The 13240-nt window shown below is 37.5% G+C and overlaps 1 protein-coding gene across 6 annotated transcripts in view; it reads left to right on the forward strand.

The window, feature by feature from the left end:
• Positions 1-13240, forward strand: part of NPAS3 (neuronal PAS domain protein 3) — a 631693-nt gene that overhangs the window by 173083 nt on the left and 445370 nt on the right. The gene's annotated exons all lie outside the window — the stretch shown is intronic.

A 13240-nucleotide genomic window follows, 5' to 3' on the forward strand; every position in this document is an offset into this window, starting at 1 on the left:
CAGTCCGGTCAATCCAAGTGGTCCATGCTGGGAAACATGGGAGCCTTTCTCTCTCTGAGGAATTTCAGTTCATTTGGAAAAGAGAAAAAAAATTAAATCTGGATAAGCAAAAAAGGCATATCTCGTGCTGAGGGAAATTAAGAAACTTTTACTGTCTCTGTTTCTGAGTTCTGCCATTTTGACCTGATTCTGCCATTTTACACCAAAAATTCTGATATGATGTAAAAGAAGCTCTTGCCTGGTTGTCTTCAAAGCAAGTGATTACTTTACCCCTCAGAAATAAAATGAAGAAATGATTGTAGAGAATTGGTCTGGATTACACTGACAGAATTCTACATGCCTGGGAGAAGATATGTTGGTTTCTGGTGTTAATGAATTAATGTTTTTCTCTCATTTTACATGCTCTATAGCCTATGGAACTTAGCAAATCTGTTTCCATTTCTGAAACATAAATACTATCATTGGGCATGAGTAAACACAGGGAGAAATACACAACTGATGTTGTTCATAGTTATATCTCAGTATTTCTATCTTCTGTGAACCCCAAATTGAAAGACTTAAGTTTTCTTATGAGTAGCAGAGCACCGTAGCCCAGTATGATCCTGTTTCAGATACGGACTACAATAATCTTTAAATCTGTCAATTTAAATACTGAACATGGAAAATGATGTTACCCATTAATGATTGGTACTGGGTTCAATGATGATTTTTTTTTAGTTGTTTTTATGTTGAAAAAAGAGAGTTCTAAAATGAAGACTGGAAAACATATAATGACTGAGTTTTAGTCAATTGAGTATCTTGTCAAAGGGAAGGTTAAAAGGGCGACTTGATCATGGCCTGTAATTACCCAGACAGGAAGAAGATAGCAGATATTTGGAGTTTCTTTTGTTTAGTGGACAAAGGAATTGCAAGATTCAGTGACTGAAAGCTGAATTCAGCAAAGTTGAAACTGGAAATAAACCACAAAATGTTAATGGTGAGGCTAATTTAAACATTGCAGCTGCTTAGCAATAGAAATTCTTTACTTCTTGGAGTTTCCAGATTAGGATAGATAGTTTTGCAAAAGAAACCAGAATTACTGGGTAATGTTACATGGCCTGTCTCATGATGAAGATAGTTCCTAGATAATCATGACATTCCTCTCACATCTAGACCTGTGAGATTTTGCAGGGAGGTGCTTTACCTGGTGAGTAATTAAGAGACCGCTTGAGGCAAGGAGCTTTTCAGGAGGGGACCTTACCTCTGGATCTCACTTTCTTTCATGGTTTGCTGTTGTTCACGTTTCTTGAGCTCTGTGGCTGGTTCGTTCTTTCTGAGGAATTGTTTTTGCGAGGAGCTTTACTCCTTGGTGGAGGTGTGGCCTGGGCATCTGTAGGGCAGTATATCAGAGTACTGATAATTTTAATGCCTTTCATGCATGTAGGCTGATGGATTTAGGATATTGCTACTCTTGCAGAATATTCCTGAAGAAGGTGAGCATTACTGAGGACATGAGATTTATGTCTCAACTGTTAAAGCATTGAGGCTTTTGGTTAAGCGTTGCTTTTTACAGTTTTAGGATAGTAATTGATGATGCCTGTATTTTAAGGAAAGGTTTTGGCATATCACTACTTTGGTCATAATATGCTTATAGCATCAGGTCTACTCTAATTAAACTGGTTTCTGAGGAGAATTAGTTTTGGCTATACCGCTTCTGAAAATCTTTAGAAATTAGATCTTGGGTCTGCCACAGGTGCCTGAAAACTAAAATATGTAGGGACATACCTCCATCACAGAAATTACCACTGTGTGAGGCAGTTCATGGTCTGGGTTGAGTGCGTAACCTCTGACAGCTGAGTTGTCCTGGCATTTCAGGAAACACATGAGCCCAATAATGAGTGTGGCCAGTACTGATATCTGTAAATGGAACAAGGAGGAAGCTCGTCCTTCTGCGATCAATATGGGTTTCATTTTTATCCCACTGTATGAAAACCGTTGCAAATATAACAATATTGTGTCTCTTTCATATGACCTGTAAGTCTTTGTGTTATGCACCTAAAATCCACAGTGTCATATAACTAAAAAATGGTTCAATGAATTTTTATCTATCTGCATATAAATTTCATTTTTGGGATCAGCTGAGAACCAGAATGAAAAATTTCAGCTGAAAGGTTATTTCTTAAAGTTGTAACAGACTGAAAGTAGAAAGAATTTCTGTCAACCTGTTACAATTTTGCAGTGCTACTATAATGCATTGAAACAAGATGATACAAGCAGGGTTTTTTCTAAATAAAATGTTAAATATAAAATTAATTCATTTGGGAACTAAGCACTTTAACTCATATGTAGGTTTTCTTTTATTTATTCATTTATTATGAGTGGAAGGGAAGGTGGAATGGAAGAAAGGGGACAATATAGATTTTTTTGTGAGCTTCTTAGGTTTCTGGGGATCGTTAATGTATTTCATTCCACCTGAAAAAGTAATTTTGTGGGCATGAACATTATTTAGTTTGAATTGGTGAGATGCACTTTGTCTTTAAACGAACTTTTTATGACTAATAAAAACTGAAAGTTTGTAATTAGAGCTGAGACTTGTGGAGCACTGTGCACAGTAACATTGCTTCATGAGGCTTTTTTTTTTTTTTTTACTAACCTGTAAACTATAACACTAGTTGCGTTGCCAGTGGAAACACATGCATATGGTTGCCTTGACATTCTACTTAAAATTTGGGGAAGGATTTCCTCTTGCTAAACTGATTGTAAGTTTCTGCAGTATTTGGCAAGTCTTTCATGTTCCTTAGGAAGTAAGAAGATGTAAGTACAGCCTAATTCCCCTAAGGAACAGGTAGGAGGTAGAAAGCTAGCCTTGGAAAATGCATGTGAATACTGATTTATGTAAGAATGATGAGTTTGGTTGGGTTTGGGTTTTGGTTTTTTTTGGTTTGTGGGTTTTTTTTTTTTTTAAAAGTCATTTTTCTGTGTCCAAACCTGTGCGCTTTTCTTTGTTTCTTAAAACTTCATACTTTGCTGTAACACTACCACAGTGGTATCTAAGCCATTACTTTAGACTTGAAAAAAACAAGTGGCCTAAAAATTGCACATTTTTTTTTCTGTTTGTATTACTGTTTTCTGGCCAGACTTTTTTTTCTCCCAACTTCTTCTGCCCTTCACCAGTGTTTGTGTGACAGTGACAGAGTTGCCACTTGTCCCAGAAGGTTAAATAGAGAGTAAACATAGTTCCTCTGCAGGGGAGTCCCTGGAGATTGTAGCCTGCCCTGGAATTTGTAAGTGGTAATAAAAGTTATTTCAGTGGAGGTACATGTGAAAACCTGCTTGTGAAAACCTTGCTGTCTTGTGCTCTACTGGAATTCATTTACACTAAATTGCTCAGGGTTCAAGCCGTGGGCTAAAAGTGAAAGGCCTTGCAGCTCATTCATGCTCTACTGAGGCAATGGTTCAACAGCTAAAGCTGCACCTTGGACAGTGGAGCTTGTACTTCTGGAAAAATAAGCTTCAATAAATCCATCAGCTTCTGGAGACTTGCACAGGCAGCAGGATCTTCCTAAGACTGCAGAAGAAAAATTTTGCATGCACTGCTTGGTTTTGAGCATTCAAATAGATGTATCTACACCCACCACCCAGACTGGTTGTTGCCTTTTTTTTTTTGTGCCGAAGGTATTTTTAAACTGGGTAGCTTGAGTATCAATGACAGAGTGACCTCTATCAGTACAGGTTTAACACAGGCAGCAAAAAACATGCAGGGCTGAGGGCTGATGTTGGTCGTGTAGCTCATTGTCTGTCCTGTTGAAGTTATATTGTTGTCAGTTTTAAGATAGCTCAGTTGTGTCTCTGTAAACTGCAATAGCTCCTTTGGATTGCAGTGCTAGTGCATCCTGTAGCCCTTCATCGCATCACCAGGTCTTGTGAAGACTCCCATTGGTAGGGTTTGAAACTACAACTTGCATACGTTCAGCATAGACCCATCAGTGTAAGAATAACTTTTAAATGGGAAGGAGAGAATTATGAGATGATGAGGATGATAATTGTAAGAGTTAGTAGGGAGATAAAACATGTTCTTTTCTTCAGAATGGGTCTTGGTATTATAGTAATTGAGAACACGCCACCCAGAGATTATTTATGTGGCAGCAGTGAAAGAGAGAGGTTGGAATTCTTGCCTTTTTTTCCTGGCTCTGAGAACTAAATTGGAGCGGATAGTTACAGAGAGCACAGCCAACTCTAACAAAATCCCTATTTAGGTCATCTGTAAAGAGCAAACATGGGATGTCTGAATGCAATGTTGTGCTCGTAGGCCTTTCGGCAGTAGTAAAACTTCATGGTATAGATAAACTACCTTGCGCAGACACAGATTTTATTTAAAAAAAAAAAAAGTGGTTTTTTTTAACCTGTGCAGCTGTTTATTCCAGAGCTACCACTGGTAAAATAATGTTATGGAAAATAATGGCTGTAGCCGATATAAATGTTCCAGCAAAAATTTGTGCAATAGCTCTGACATAGGTGAGGAAAGTAGCAGCTGTTTACTCATTCTTTAAAATATTAGTTCAGAACCAGATCAAAACCCCCTAATCTGAAGCATTCCTTCTGAAAGATGGTACTCAGAAAAGGAATATAATCAGAAATTTGGATTCTGTTTGTTAATTTTGGAGTGATTTATTTATGTAGTAACTGCTACTTAGCCCAAAGTGTAGTGCTCATACTTACACTATATAGCATATAGCAGTTTATTTAATATGGTATGAGAGGCAGCATATTTACAGAACCTGTACCAAAGCTATCTGGCTTTGTAATTTAAAGTACAACATTTACTTCAAGGAGGTAGCTGTGACGTGCAGTGACTTTACGTCTCTCTTGTCCTCTTGTTTTCCCCATATCACGTAAAGGGTGCAGTTTTTTATATATTTGTGAGACTGCCAGCGTTCAGGGCTATAGTCACAGTCTGGCAACAGTGTACCGGTGCTATTTCTTTGGTTACCCATAGAAATACTATAGTAAAATTGCGTTTTTCATCTTAATGCTGAATAAATTACTTCTTTACATATTTGGTAATATATTCTCCTGTCACATAACTCTTGTTATTGTTAATTGGAATTGCTTATGCTCATTGAGGGAGGAATACTTTTCATCCTGTTTTGAATGAAAATCTGTAATCTTGAATTTGTTTCTAAACTTCAGTCATGAGGAGAGCAGTGCAGGAAATTGCTGCTGTTCCACCAAATTAGCTTCTCAGATATCCTTTTAATTGGAGACCATAACTCAGATTCTTAGTATTTTAGGAAGCTGAACAATACAAATTGAAATACAGATATTTCCAGTAAGGGCTCAGTTCAAAGAAGGCTTTTATACACAGATGAGTCTGCTAACAAATAGCATGTCATATGATAATGAGACCATGTTTTCTTCCGCAGTTTCACATTTCCTAACTGCACTGCTGTGAAATAAGCGGAGTGTTTATCTACACTCTCTTAAACTGACAAATCTCTGCTAGGTTCGAGTGTGCCCACTATAGACAGAATGTAGGTACACAAAAAAAGTCTAAACTCTCAATCAGAAACACACCACTTCCAAATGCAATATATTACACTCTTTCAGACCATTCGTTTCCGCCAAAGTATTCTGTTTTTAATGTAAAGACTTCAATTTATGTTTAAGAACAAGCAAACTATAGTACTTTGACAGCCGTTCACACTTAATTTCTTTGCATTAAACCAACAGCATTCTTTTCCACAAACATCCATTGTTAGGACAATGCTCTCAGACGGAATTTATGAGAAATGGAATTATGTTACCAAGGAGATAGCATTTACTATAATGAAGAGTAGATCCTAGAAAATGGCCCCTTTTACAGCAGCTCAGAACAGAGCCACAAAAGCAATTGATTGGTCTTGGCATTTAGTCTTATATCAGCTGTGTCATCCATAGCTTCAGGAGTGAGAACACTAATCTGAAGTGACATTTCTGTTCTGGCGGGCTTTTCTGCCCTGATGAAAGCAATTACTTCATTCCTAAATGATAATTTGCAGGAGTTTCAACCACTTTAATTGATAATTTTTTGTTCTGAGAAGTTCAATTGTGAAGTGATTAGCTGATTTGGTAAATAGAAATTTAAGGTGTGAAATGTACAAGTTGCTCCAAGGTAAAGTGCTGTTTATTGGGTGCTGCAAAATTGCTTGATAAAACTGCAGTTTCTCTATTATCATGAGGCTGGCAATTGCTTAGTTCAATATAGGAAGGAAAAAAAAAAAGATCAAAACACGAGTGTTCTGGTTGTAGAGTTTGGGTTTGAACTGGTGTATCACAGCTCACTTAATTGTTGCTGTATCAAAGTGTACGTTAGTTTTAAAAGATTGTGTAGGATGGCAAGTTTGTAATCCTTAAAAACCTGCCAGGTTCCTATTATTATGTTCTAACGACTCACTTTGGAAGTAAATCCTGTTATTTAAACGTTGCAACAGAGGTGCTTATTGGCGATAAAACATTCGATTTAACGATTAGTTCAAGCGTACACAAACCTTTTCCTTGAACCACGTTTACATATCGAAAATAAAATAAAAGAAACCCCTTCTGTCAAACAACCACCCCTAAAAAACAACCTCAGGTCTCACTGATACAATAAAAAGCTTGGGTTAATGTAGGTGTTAATTTTTTCATAAATTGCACATTATTTTTACAATAATTGTAAAAGCATATTTGCCAAAATGTATTTTTGCTATCTACAAGGAAAAGAGGCTTTTTAATAGAAACCAGTTCTGTGATATTTTCCTATATAGTGGAAAAAATAATGGTCATTTCATGTGTTAAATGAGAAATATAAAGCAAAAATGAAGGTCAAACTGATTTAGCACATCAAACAGTCTTTGTCAGCCAAGCTTAATATATCCTGAGTTTGTGGAACAAATGAAATTTTGCTGCTATGTTACACTTTGCTTCCAAACAACCATTACAACTGGTTTTATATATTGTGTGAGCATCAGACCATCAAACAGTGCATCTTTACTGACGTGTTGCTGCAGTGATGATCTACAGCAGCAATCTGCCATTTATATAAGGGCAAAATGTGCATCTATATTTAGTTGTGAAATTGGCCTATTATACTCTTGATGTTTACAGAGGCTAACATAAATTAATGATGACAGCTATGAGCAGTGCATTAGTTAAGCAGCAGAGTTTTTACCTTGAACTTGAAGGTTCCAGCTTTAACTTCCAGTATATACTATACAGCTTTCTTCACACATTAAAGAAAGTCTTCTGAAAACATTAATTTTTCTTGGACAGCATTAAATCGCTTCAATTTGTGGACTACGCCATTGACGATCATGTCAGATAATGGTTTCGTTTACATTTTTGGCAAACTCTTGCCCTGTGAGAACAGTGATCTGTATGGTGTGGCAGAAATGAATGCCCATGAAAAGCGTTTGCTCCTTGAAAGGGTCTGCTTTGACTGACTTTGAACTTAGATGTCAGATATCCCTTGTCTGATAAAAAGAACAGTTTGAGGAAGCGGTGTGGCTCGCTAGCTTACGTATGGCACTTTGACCTGAAAGTCTACTCGTGCCGCTCGTGTCCGAGCAAGTATAGATACTGTAGTAACTATGGATTCCAGTTAACTACGACCACAGATCTGACAAGTATGCAGGTGTTCAAAGGTTCATGAGTTAAAATGCTGAAGTCTTTGATGAATTTTTGATGGATGAATTTTTAATACAGGTCGACCTTTTTCCTTTGAGGCTGCACGCTAGATTAATTGATAAATAGTGAGACTGAGCAATGTTCGGATCTCCTAAGCAAACAAGTAGAAAAATCCATAAAAATCTGCTGTCTGACTTCTCAGATGTACTTAAAAAAGAAGGAAGGTGGTAAAATTTAATGTGGCTTTTGATTCTTCTCCTTTCCTCTTTTTTTTGGAGGTTTTACCCTCACAAAAGTATGCTTCTCTATTAAACAGTGTAACTGGTTTTTAGTAGTCTTGAAGTTCTTGTACCCTCAGTTCAGAAACAATCTGTGTGAAAAGGAAGTCTATGAATAGGACAGTGGAAAAAAAGAAAAAGAAGGGGAGAAAGCATTAAGTCAAAAAGTTATCTCAAATAAAAAAATCCCCGAAGATAGCAAAATAGCGTGTAGGAATTAGAGGTAAACATATTAACATACTTTCAGTATCAATTTTTCAGGACTAATTGAGTTAGTCTTAGGAAGTTGGAGAGGATTTTTTCTTCTTTTCATTCACATCTGCAGGAACATTAGCTTTCTTGCTTCGTTCTTTTATACTCACTTGTATCCACTATACTGAAAAAATATCCATTTTTATGCATATTTGTGAGCTCCCTAGAGCATAACACTTAGAAAAACAGAACAATAACAAACCCCCTTGACAATAGGAGGCTTTAGGCTCCTGCTGCCACTGGTGGTGATGCCTGACTTGCTAGGCTGGACTTTTCAACTGCAATATGTGCAATTATGTAGTGCAGGTTACTCTGCTTTACTTCCTTCCAGTCTAAATCTTTTTGTTTGAGTCTGAAAACGTGCACTGCTGTTCAGGTGAATACCCACTTGGATTGAACGCTGGTTTTGAGATGTCACTACGAGCAAATACTTTTGAAAAAAAACCCTCAGGCATAAGAAGAGTCACACAGAAGCAAAATAAATCAATATTCCAAATAATTGGGTCATTTCAATATTGATGCTATTCCATTCTTTGAATTTCTAATTAAGTGTAATTGTCCTGTGAGATCAGTGAAATGAAAACAGATTTTTATAGGCCAGACTCAGGCCTATGGGTGACCGCCTATAGGTGGCCTTGGACGTTATCTTAATGAATTGCCCAGGCATTAAGAGTCAGCTTTTCTATGTATCTGTTGTTTATAAATGGGTTTAACTGCCCTCATTGTTTGCACCGGTCAGCTTGAAGCTCCAGAAAAAACTCTCCTCAAGAATGTGGCTGAGAGAACAGGTAATGGATTATTCCTGTAATAGATCAGAACGTATACATGTTTGTATTAGTTAAATTGTCATATTCATCCATTACATTGCATATAAATACAGAATGATGTAAACAGGTTATTTAAAATAGAGGAAGGGATCTAAAGTTGATCTAAATAGAAAAATGTCTGAAGTATGACAATACTATGTCATGTCATATTAACATAGAACGAGGTAAGAACAAGATAAGGGGATCTTCCTAGTATATCTCATATAGAATTGCACAAATGCACACCTGTGGACTCAGGAGCAGCATAAATTTATTTCCTTATGTAATACTACAACTAAACTCAATAGCATGTAAGTATTCTTCTATTCTTTATATTGGAAAACAATGTACACGGAAGGACATACGTAATTGGAAGTGTCTTTCAGGGGCTTGATGGGGTTGGATCACTTAGCTCCAGCCCAATTTTTTTGCACAACCTTTCTGTATATCTGATTTCTGTGAAATGGATATAACATCCATCTGACTAGGGCCTTTGGAGAGTTGGATAATGTTTATAGTGGACCTTGTGATCCTTGAATTTAAAAGGCTAGGCTAATATAAAAATACACACACACACGTGCATATTGTTTCATTCTCTAGAAAGCTTGTTATAAACATTATTAGATATTGTTAAGTGTTATTGTTGTCCTGTATCTGGTCTTGCTGCTACTAATCCATATTGTTGTTAGAGGCTTAAGAAATTCGCTAGTGGTCGATAACGGCTGAATTAACAAGTATGATATTGTTTTGTATTCCAAGGAAAAGTGCTCTGTTCTGGTATACTGTTGCGCTTGTAAAGTTTCTTCTGAAATCAGGGAGGATTTCAATAGAATTATTAAAAATGCTCTGCATCCTTTGTGAGAGTTTGCCATACTTCTGTGCTTGTAGTTAATGAAAATGAGCAAAACCGATGACGGCACGCTGCAGACAAGCTGTCCGCTGGCTGGAGCCATTATCTGGAGCTCAGCAGCCTGTCTGTCCCTCAAACCTTGTTTTATGGCCGTCGCCCCCAGTCCAGTCTCTCTTTGTGAGAAGTACAGTGAGGGTACTGTAAAGCCCTACCAGTGCTGTTATGTGGGGCTGAGCAGGGGGAGACTGACATCTCTGAGAAGCCCTGCTTTGGGGGGTCTTGCCTCTTGTCAGATTTAAGGGGACAGCGTAGGTGAAATGTAAATGCGAGCTGCCTTTCTAAAACTGGGCAAGTCTGCGATATATCTGCTTCCAAGCTATATTTTGAAATTGCAGACAGAAATATTTATTTGTAACCACAACCATTCCCCTGTTTTCATTCAAAATGCAAACTCACGGAATTAAATTATTTCACTGATTTTTACCGCCCAAAATGAGACACAGAAGCGAGGTATTGATATGCTAAAAAATCCTTGCTAATGTAGGTCAGTGCATCTGTTGATATACTGTAACATGGTTGATTGCCATTATATGCTGCAAAAATTAGGAGCCATGATTGTCCCATCTTTAAAGTGACAGATGATGATCTGTCAGACGTGGAGATTGTGGGTGTGCACACAGATATGGATGCCCGTATATGCTTATGAATATGAAATATATAAAATGATGTGAAATAAAATATGAAGCAGGTTAAGCTTGGAATGACCACAAGCACAATGAAATCACAAGTGAGTTATGAGTACCAATAAAACTTTTATGCAACACCATATTATCATGTCTTCTGCATCTGCTGTGTCTTCAATAGAAAATCTACTTTAGAAATGTTGTGTACACCATTTTAAAATTATTTGGTAGTATTTATTGCACCCTTTCATCCATAAAAGCCAGACCCCCTTTATATCACTTCATCTGGAAAGGTCCTAAAAGGAAAAATAATATATATTTTAGAAACCTACTATCTAAAATAGCATTAGTTTTTCCAGCCATTAAATATCCTGTTTATACAGTACTGCATCTCAGAATTATCGGGAGCTGGAAATCCCTTAGTCTTCTTTAGTGGACTTCGTATATGGAAATTTGGTGAGAAGTATGTTCTTAAGGGAACGCATGAAGTTTTGCCATTATATGACGACATCATCCTTTGATATCATACAGTGATGCACACCGATCTGATTATCTGTGCTCCTTCCCCTTATCCACATAAGGCAAGGAGGGAGCAATATTTATGTCCCTTGAGTATATTTCGCACTGTTACTTTCTCGTTGGTACTGTGGATAGGGTATGTAGATTTGCTTGTCTGTTGGGGGGACCTTCTCTATCACGTAAGAGCTCTTACATGTGCGATGCTTGCTTTCTTGGTGCTTTCTGAATGTTTTTGAAACCCTCTTAGTAAACATGGGTACAGTTACCCACACTTTCATTTTTCTCATTAGCAGGAGAGCCTGTGGGTATTTCTAAATTTTTGCAGCCTGATGCCCTAGCAAGTTCGTTTGTTACCAACAACCACCTCTAATCCCGATGTCATATGTCAGAACCCGGGATGAGTTTTGCTCCTGTGTCAGCACCACTGCTTTCTGTTGTGAGCTTCACACCCCTCTTTTCTAGCATCTTCTTGGGATTATCAGTGCCAGCACTTTGCTCTGTTAAGAGCATCTGATGATGAAGCTGATGTTGTCTATCAGAATCATAGGTGCCAGACAGGATTAACAGTAATGTTTAGGTCATATCTAATGAATTCCTGCATCCTGCTGAGGAAATCACTGCTCACAAATTAAGGACTCATTGTATCAGCATAACTACAGTGCCCAATGCTACAAGTGTATTTCCCTGGTGGAATTATGTAGAGTAGAAATTAGGATTTGCATGTGCATTTTGACAGATGCTGTTTCTAAATTTAGCTTAATGCACCGATGCCAAGAGGAGAGTGCTACAAGTTACAAACTCCTTGACTTGAGTGACTCAGTGAAGCTTCCACAAATGACAGTACACCAAATGGTTGGGAGAAAAAACACATTATGGATAGTACTATTCTTAGGAGTTTATTTTGTATGTCTATTATACCAGCTCCCCATCCCTTGTACTTTGGGGTTTTTTTTATTGCAAAAGTTTGAATACAGATAGGTGGCTTTCAAAGGATGCTGTTTGCTTACACAGGTAGCCTCACTTTTCAGTTTAACCGAGTTCCATTGCAAACTGTTAGCGATCCAGTATAATGCCTTATAAAAGTTTGCATTGCAATATATTCTTCAGTTTCAGCAATCTCCTGAACCCTAAACAGGATTTGTAAACTGTGGATTTGGTCTTTGGTGTTGCTAAGGAATATCCTATCTTTTCTAACTTTTTTTCTGTTTCAAAAGTTGCTGTGATCTGTAATATTTCTGATTTATTTATTTATTTATTCGTTTTACTAGGGATCTCTAAAAAGCCCTCTTCTTACATAGAGGCATAATTAAGTGCTTTGGAAGGAAGGTGTGAACCTCTTGGTGCAGCCTTTCAGAATAGATCTAGAATCTCAGCTCTTCTGGATTCCTCAAACTTGATTTGGGGATTTGACATCCTCAGGCTTGGCTTCTGGAGGAAAAAAGTGTGATGGCGAGTAGTAAAGGCCGTCCCTTGTGCCATGAAAATGAGCTTTTGCTTTTCAGCGACTGGGCAGAGGCACTTGCCTGCCTCTCCCTTATGTTACTGTTGTAGGTATTTAACTTGCACGGGGTATCTTACTTCACTGAAATTAATTGGATAGTTCATACCTCACAGAGCTGTAGCTTCCAGGTTTCTGTATATACACAAAATTTTTCTATCAGCTATATTTAATGCACCTTTTGAGGGATTTTACACATCTACGATGGCAGAGATTTGAATTTGGACAGAGATGCATCCACAATAAGCGTTGTGAAATATTAGTTTTCAGGTACTTTTCTCCTAAAATAGAACTTACAAATCTGGCTGCTGGTGGTCAAAATAGAATTCATGAAGACAAGCATGTACTTCAGAGTGGGATTCAGTAGGATGGCATATCCTTACCTGTGGGTAAGGATGTGCCGTTTCCTCCTGTATCTTTAACTCACCATCCCTATTTCTTAGCCAGACTGTCTTTTTAAATGTAATTGCTATTAGTATAGAATTGTGTAGGGAATATAATTTGTCAAGCATTCTCAGGGAGGTGTGATAGAGGGATTTCATTTGTGTTTTAAGGGCCCAGCTGATCTGCCCTTTCAAGTCTGAGGTGGCAGAGACAGCCATGAAAATGCAGGTGGTTAAGAATATTAAAATAAGAGAACCTCTGTAGTTTAAATTATTTCCAAATTAGAAAGACAGGTAAATAGAAGTCTCAGAATGATGGTATTAGGTCTGTGTGCCTAGACTCTACTG

Source organism: Grus americana, chromosome 5 (genome assembly GCF_028858705.1).
Source record: "Grus americana isolate bGruAme1 chromosome 5, bGruAme1.mat, whole genome shotgun sequence".
NCBI classification, from domain to species: Eukaryota; Metazoa; Chordata; class Aves; order Gruiformes; family Gruidae; genus Grus; species Grus americana.